The following is an 8,556-nucleotide window of genomic DNA, read 5'->3' as shown; positions in this document are numbered from 1 at the left end:
CAGATCATGTGGAGGATGTGGAAGGACCCAGCGGGGCCGAAGTCGACCATCACAGTGATGGAGCCAGCAGCCATCAAAGATTATCATTGGAAAGCAAACCTTGTGGACAAGGTTTTGGCTGAAAGGGGGAGGGATGATGGATCCCACTATTTGGGTAGCCATCAACCGCATGGCCGACACATAAAACGTAGCGCCGGGTTCGCAGAAAGAAGAAGATCACGCAGCGATGGGGCTGGGAGCGGAAGAAGCACGACAACGGGCCATGCACGTGGGTTCCTCGCTAGCGGAAAGTTCGTGAAACTGGGAGCAAAAGCCATACACGCAGACTTGGCACGAAGTCGTGGACGTGGGAAGCAGTTTGATGCCATGCACGCAGGCTCGGCACGACGTCGTGGACGTGGGACAAGGAGAGGAGATGGATTCCGAAGCATGGGGGGGGGGGGCGTGGATGAGGGAGTGGATGAGTGATGGCGAGGAGTTGATAAGTAATGGCTCGGGTCTCTCATGGGGAGGGGGAGGAAGTATTTAATGGAGTGAACTATCTTGGAATTGATAAATGTGAAGTAGAGTATTTGCCCTACATGGGTTTTCTCTCACCCAAAGAGAGTTATTTCATTTGAATGTACAGTAGTTCGCTCTCACCCACTATAGTCTACCAATTCTTTCTCTTCTTCTGTTCGACTCCATCTTTGGTTAGGATCTATCAACTGGTATCAGAGCGGGATGTCTAACAAGGAAAGTATCAAGCGATTGGAGAACGAGATGGGCGTGGTACAAGAAGAGCTCCGTGGCTTGGACATGCATGTGGAGGGACGTTTTGTTGAGGTCCTAGAGGCTATCTGCGGCTTCCAAGTCTCCGTCCAGCAACAACCACTGCTGGAGACACCAACCTCGTTTCCTCCTTCACCTAAGGAGGAAGGTCATGGGCGTTTGGAGGACCATGCCGGAAACCAACACCACCCGAGAATGGATTTTCCGCGGTTCACCGGGGATGATCCGATCGTATGGCTCGACAGAGCGGAGCAATTTTTCGATAGCCAAAACACTCTGACCAATTGACAAGTGTCCACTGCCTTATTCTACTTGGACGATGAAGCCAACCACTGGTAGCAGTGGTTACAGCAGACATATCGGGACAAAAGGCTGGTGATCACATGGACAATATTTGAGGAGTTGTTGGCTCGGTTCGGACCCAACGAATACGTGAACTTCCACGAGAAGTTGTCACATATTCAGCAGAAGGGGACGGTGAGAGAATACCAGCAAGAGTTTGAAAAACTAGCCAACTGGGTCCGTGCTTGGCCACTAGACGTGTTGATCGGAACGTTCGTCGGAGGACTCAAGGAAGAGATTGTAAAGGAGGTACGTATGCGGCAACCCCATTCTTTGTGAGAAGCCATTACAGTTTCTCGAATGCAGGAGGAGAGGCTGGAGCAAAAGCGAAAAGCAACCCATAGCAGTGGACTTTCGAACCCATCTACCCCTGCATCTTAGCTTTCCGCTCCAGCACCGATCCGACACATATCATAGGAGGATATGCAGCAACGACGGGAACGAGGACTCTGCTTCAAATGCAACAAGAAGTTCACTCCGGGGCATCGGTGCGAGACTCCACTTGCCTATTTGATAGAAGCAGATCGCATGGAGGATGTGGAAGGACCCAGTGGGAGCGAAGTCGACCATCACGGCGATGGAGCCAGCAGCCATCAAAGATTATCGTCAGAAACAAACTTTATGGACAAGATTTTGGCTAAAGGGGGGAGGGATGATGGATCCCGCTATTTGGGTAGCCATCGACCGCATGGTCGACACATGGAATGCAATGCCAGGTTTGCAGGAGGAAAAAGATCATGCAGCAATGGGGCTGGGAGCAGGAGGAAGCACGACGACGGGCCATGCACGTGGGTTCGTCGCTAGCGGGTAATTTATGAAACTGGAAGTGGAAGCCATGCACGCAGACTTGGCACGAAGTCATGGACGTGGGAAGCGGTTCGATGCCATGCACGCTGGTTTGGCACGATGTCGTGGACATGGGACGAGGAGAGAAGATGGATTCCGAAGCAGGGGGCGTGGACGAGGGAGTGGATGAGTGATGGAGAGGAGGTGATAAGCAATGGCCTGGGTCTCTCGTGGGGAGGGGGACGAAGTATTTAATGGAGTGAACTGTCTTGGGATTGATAAACATGAAGTAGAGTATTTGCCTTGCTTGGGTTTTCTCTCACCCAAAGAGAGTTATTTCGTTTGAATATACAGTGGTTTGCTCTCACCCACTATAGTCTACCAATTCTTTCTCTTCTTCCGTTCGACTCCATCTCTGTTTGGGACCTATCAACTGGTATCAGAGCGGGATGTCTAACAAGAAAAGGATCGAGGGATTGGAGGCCAAGATGGGCGTGCTACAGGAAGAGCTCCGTGGCTTGGACATGCATGTGGAGGGACGCTTTGCTGAGGTCCTAGAGGCTATCTGCGGCTTCCAGATCTCCGTCCAGCAACAACCACTACTGGAGACACCAACCTCGTTCCCTCCTTCACCCTAGGGGGAAAGTCATGGGTGTTTGGAGGACCACACTGGAAACCAATGCCACCTGAGAATGGATTTTTCATGGTTCACCGGGGACAATCCGATTGTATGGCTCGACAGAGTGGAGCAATTCTTCGATAGCCAAAACACTCCAGCCAAACAACGGGTGTCCACTGGCTCATTCTACTTGGACGAGGAAGCCAACCACTGGTGGCAGTGGATACGGCAGACATATCTGGACAAAGGGCTGGCGATCACAAGGAGAATATTTGAGGAGTTGTTGGCTCGGTTCGGACCCAACGAATACGTGAACTTCAACGAGAAGTTGCCACATATTCAGTAGAAGCGGATGGTGAGAGAATACTAGCAAAAGTTTGAAACACTAGCAAACTGGGTTCGTCGTTGGCCGCAAGACACGTTGATCGGAACGTTTGTTGGAGGACTCAAGGAAGAAATTGTAAAGGAAGTACGCATGCGACAACCCTATTCTTTGCGAGAAGCCATTACAGTTGCTCGAATGTGGAAGGAGAGGTTGGAGCAAAAGCAAAAAGTAGCCCATAGCGATGGACGTCCACTCCTGCATCACGGCTTTCCGCTCCAGCACCAATCCGACACATATCATGGGAGGATATGCAGCAACGATGGGAACGAGAACTCTGCTTCAAATGCAATGAGAAGTTCACTCCGGGAGATTGGTGCAAACTCCACATGCCTATCTGATAGAAGCAGATCTCGTGGAGGATGTGGAAGGACCCAATGGGGGCGAAGTCGACCATTATGGCAATGGAGCCTGCAGCCATCAAAGATTATTATTGGAAAGCAAACCTTGTGGACAAGGTTTTGGCTGAAGGGGGAGGGATGATGGATTCCGCTATTTGGGTAGCCATCGACCGCGTGGTTGACACATGGAAGGCAACGCCGGATTCGCAGGAGGAAAAAGATCATGCAGCAATGGGGCTGGGAGCTGGAGGAAGCACGACGACGGGCCATGCACATGGGTTTGTCGTTAGTAGGAAGTTCATAAAACTGGGAGCAGAAGCCATGCACGCAAACTTGGCATGAAGTCGTGGATGTGGGAAGCGGTTCGATGCCATGCACGCAGGTTCGACACGACATTGTGGACGTGGGACGAGGAGAGAAGATGGATTCCGAAGCAGAGGGGGCGTGGACGAGGGAGTGAATGAGTGATGGCGAGGAGTTGATAAGTAATGGCCCGGGTCTCTCGTGGAGAGGGGGAGGAAGTCTTTAATGGAGTAAACTGTCTTGGGATTGATAAACCTGAAGTAGAGTATTTGCCTTGCATGGGTTTTCTCTCACCCAAAGAGAGTTATTTCATTTGAATGTACAGTGGTTCGCTCGCACCCGCTGTAGTCTACCGATTCTTTCTCTTCTTCCGTTCAACTCCATCTTTGGTTGGGACCTATCACTTTCCCTCCTAATGATCCGGCAAAAAAGGTATCATCTATCCAAATTTGTTGCTTAATACACACTTTCATGCAATGTTTGCACGTATATGTCCATATCACTGCCCAAAACCTCATGCAATATGCTTGTAGGGCAGCTCAGTTTCTGCACAGAATCATGTTCTATTTAACTTAGAAACTTTTAATGAATTGACTAATTAGAAGCCTCCTGCCAAAATGAGTACAGTAGAGTCGTGCATGCCTTCTCCTAGTCTGGATGTCTGTGTAGTGATATACTGAAAAGGGTAAAGATTCATGCACGATATGTATGCAAAGGTATGCCTTAACCACAATGTTTGTGGGATGTGCTCATCAAAACACTACAAAAGAAAGGATATCTTCCGGCAGTTTTTTTGGTCTCTACCGACGCTTTTAAGCGTCGGCGAATTTCCAGCCCACGCACCCTAAAGCGTAGGTGAGATGTCGGGTAGGTGGGCGTGGGTCCGGTTTTTGCCGATGCTAAGAGAAAGCGTCGGCAAAAACAGGGCTTTCTCGACGCTAATAAAAGCGTCGGCAAAAATGTCCAGTTTTGCGTTTTCGCCGACGCTTTAAAGCGTCGGAAAATATATTTTGGCCGACGCTTTAAAGCGTCGGCAAATGTATTTTTTAAAAAAAAATAAAAATACGAATGTAAATTATAAAAATGCATTATAACAATATGAACCTGTATTATATTTACATTGACACAAACATTCAAATCAACAGTCTCTGAGATTCAAATCAACAGTCTCAGCCAGCTAGTTTATTCATACTGACATTTTGCTTTTAAAACAACAAATGAACTGCCTCACTTTTATTTATATGCTAAAAAGAACTGCCTCACTTTTCATTCCAGTGTATACTTTCATCTCATTCCTTTATTCTTTGGGGTCCGTGGGGCTGCTTTGCTTTTGTTAGATCTAATAACATGTTACGAGTACAGCACTTTCTTCCTATATGTATCAAGTAATGGGAGATTACCGATCCACCGCAGCTGAGTGCTGCGCACGGCATGGCCCATGCAATGACATGGTCATCCTCTGGGAAAAATATCTTCATTACCTGCACCTTCCCCTTGAACTTGTGATCCTCCAAGATTCATCAAAAAGCCTTTACTGAAGTTTAGAAATGTCATTTCAGGTGAAGCAAACACTGGCAAGAAATTTACATAGTTGGCGACGATGGAGAGACACAAAGATGCCCCACCCACCATTTGAATGAATAAAACAATGAACCAGTCTGAGCCATCCAATGGTATTGTCTTTACATGCGCTGGGCATTACATAGCAGCTGCAGTTGAGGTGCACCTTCAGTGCCAAACCCACTACCATGTGGCTTCTTTGCTCTCAAGGATGATGATGAGGGAATTGGCAAGAGCTCTTGTAGCTGCAGTGAACTAGGAGATTGATAGGATCCAACCTGCATCTCTCTGGAAGACTGAGGAAATGTGGATGGAGGCTGAGCACAGGGAAGCAGGGATGGGTCCTGCAGCCTCACGGTCTGCCATGCGGGAATACCAAGAGGCGGCCTGTATTGGGCCATATGCGCTTGCCATATCTGCTGTAGTTTGCCTCCAGCAACAACAAGTTTGGGGTCCATAAGGTCCATAAATTGAGTTGCCAATCTGGTGTGGTAGCTGCAGCTGGACCAGATTAGCAAACAATCAGCACATGGACGAATTTGTGAGTAACAATTTATACAAATGAACATATCCATGAAAAGCGGAATATCATCAGCTAAAGCTCAACTGAAATTAGAATTTGTCCCTGAGAATAGTGTCATCTATCACTACCCTCTTGAGAAAAAATAAACTATATAGCTACAAAATCCAAAAACAGAGGAAACATAAAATAGAACCAAAAAGAACCATTGTAGTTGAGTACAAAACCCGTCTCATTGCTGTGTATATCTAAGATTTCAAACTGACAAAGATGACCGAATCTATCTTTTCTTGAGTAAACTACAGCAGAGTTAAAAGAACAGAAAGGAAATAAAAAATCAATCATCATGACCTTAAAATGTTCTGCAACAAGCCATGACTCAAAGGCTGAAAAGAGTAGAGATGTTGCGATTCCTCCCAATACACGTCCCAACATCAAAACCTTGTACTCTGGAGAATGCTTGGTGATACAGCTAAGAATATAAGCCATGCAGTAGGTCACAGAAGCCCTCTTCCGACCCCTGTATTTGGACGCATCAACCGCAACAATCTTATTCAAACAATTCGCTCTCCCAACAGTTAGATTCCAAAAGAAAAAGAAACACCACACATGATAAAATAAATTCATATCAGAAATTCCAATCTTCAGTCCATTACCTTCCCCATTTATATGATCCCAAGAAAGAAAGTCAATTCAAAAGCTCAACCCAGAAACACTCTTGCCCCCAAAACAACATCGACTTCCGTTTATAATCACAACCTGACATTCTTGACCTCAAACTCCATTATCGATCCTAATCTAACTACATGGACCACTACAAGTGAAAGTGTGAACACCATAGTTTAACCCCGCTAGAGAAACCCGTACACAAAACCAATTCCCGATTTTTCTTTCTCCTTTTTTTTCCTATTCGCTTTCAAACTCTACCACCACTTGGCATTGTCGTGCAGACAGTTTCGGGAACAACGAAACGGATTTTACCCAGATGATCATGTCTCTAAGAACTACTTCAATTAAATCAGATCGGAATCCAAAATCGGAAAAAAGAGCACTCATTTCACTGTAGGAATCACATCTACCAATGCAACCATAAATAAGCATCAAATGATCAAGAAAAAAGGCCCAAAAAAGGCCAAAAAGCACATCAATCAAACCAAATTCATCATCTAACAGAATCGATAACCCAGAGAAGGCTATCACCAGATCAAAAACTTGGGAGTTAGAATGAAACAAGAGATTCCTGCAAGAAAAGCAAGCACGAAGGGTGTTTCCATACCTTCGGTGGGGGATTCGTGGAGAGATACCGGAGTAGGGTAGGGGGAGGGAGCCGGTGTTCTTGGTGTGGGTTGTGGGGGAGTTTGATTTTAGGTGCGGAGGAGGCGGCGGAGACCGGAGAGGACAAGGATGGGCAGTTCGTCGCCGGAGAGGAGGAAGGAGGAGAGGAGCCAGGGCTTGAGATCGGGATGCAGAATGAGGAGGGGAACGGCCTGCTTGTTTTTTTTGTAGTGAATTTGAGTTATGACGACGCGTATACGCGTCGTCGTAGGCCACAATCTACCATGACGCTAATTAGCGTCGTCTATGACTGACGCTTTTAGAAAGCGTCTGCATATATTAGGGCTGGACCGAAAATCGCCGACGCTTGTAAAAAGCGTCAGCAATAAAGGGTTGGTAAAACCCTATTTTTTTGTAGTAAAAGCACAAAATTAAGCATAAGCCACCTAAATAACGGCATTATGTCAAGCCAGTAAGTCCATCAAGTACCATGAATAATGGCATTTATCGTTTCGTTATTGTACGCATTTGCATTGACGGCCTCAAAAAGAAAGCATCATATGGTTATTAAAAGGTATTAACACTGCTTAATCACTAAAAAGAGGAAGAAAATGGTGTTAACACTGCTTAATCTGACCCGGGCCTACAAAATTGAACATGAAGCGAATTTTTCCTACAAAATTGCCATTATATTAATTATGATATATCATAATATTTTATATTGTAGAATGAATTATAACATATAATATTTATTATTATAATAATTACATAATATGTTTATACTGGCCATAGAGTTACCACGTCTCTTTAAGCATGGTGCAACCAGAGAATAACAAATACATTTGCAGTTGTAAGTTACAAGCAACCAAATCGGATCAGATGATTTTTGTAACTGCAAATGAATTGCATCAGTTCTATTTGCAAATACAAATCCCTTTTTATGCTACTGGATACATAAGCAACAAGATAGTCCCTTTTTTTCTCTTTTTTGTACATCATTTGGGTCTGTAAACTTTGTTGATGTCTCGAAAAATATTCACCATTTCAGAATTTGATGGGCTTTTCATCACCTTCTCAATCAAAAAAAAAAAAAAAGTAATTTATTAGACTACAGTTGATCGTAAATTTTAGTACATTTTTATTTATATTTCTTCTTTGTCACCAAGGCCATGAGAATTTTTTAATTTCTCAAATATTTCAACGCACTAAAGACTGGTTGTTGAACAATAAGCCTCTTGCAATTAGAATATCATTCATGCAAGCTTCAGCAATATAAAACAAAGCCATGGAGTTGATTTACTTTCAAAATACTGACTACATGCATCATGTTAATTTGTAAATTCTGTCCTAACTCTCTTTCTATGCTGGTGGTAAGTTAATGATCCAATCTAATAAGCCCAAATTAACTATTCGCTTCCCTCAAATATGGTCTCTAGCTGCGGCTCCCAGCTCCTTGGACTACTATTTCTGCGATCCTCCCTTCTTAAAATTTCAGACAGTACTTCCTCAACCGAAATCGTCATGGAAACCAGCTCCTGAAGCTGTTGCTTTTTTACGACTACCTTAACTCTCCTACAACTGCTATCCAGAACTTTTGTGTCCTCGGCCAAAGGATCTTCATCTCTAGAGGTGAGGCTAGTTGTGCCCAATGGAAGAA

The 8,556-nt window shown here is 45.1% G+C and overlaps 1 long non-coding RNA gene across 2 annotated transcripts; it reads right to left on the bottom strand.

Moving 5' to 3' along the window:
* Positions 1-5,060: 5,060 nt before the first annotated feature.
* LOC120106097 (uncharacterized) lies at positions 5,061-8,309 on the bottom strand. 2 transcript variants are annotated; one of them, XR_015969310.2, is made up of 2 exons: positions 5,976-8,309; positions 5,061-5,605 (listed from the first exon to the last, which is right to left on the bottom strand). It is a non-coding gene; the product is annotated as an uncharacterized LOC120106097 (long non-coding RNA). The 2 variants fall into 2 exon arrangements; XR_015969311.2 differs by having other exon boundaries at positions 5,061-5,599.
* Positions 8,310-8,556: the final 247 nt, after the last annotated feature.

This window comes from Phoenix dactylifera, chromosome 10, assembly GCF_051530095.1.
Source record: "Phoenix dactylifera cultivar Ajwa chromosome 10, Ajwa_hap1_PhDact_Kaust_v1.1, whole genome shotgun sequence".
Classification (NCBI taxonomy): Eukaryota; Viridiplantae; Streptophyta; class Magnoliopsida; order Arecales; family Arecaceae; genus Phoenix; species Phoenix dactylifera.
This window is presented reverse-complemented; position numbering and strand designations above follow the sequence as displayed.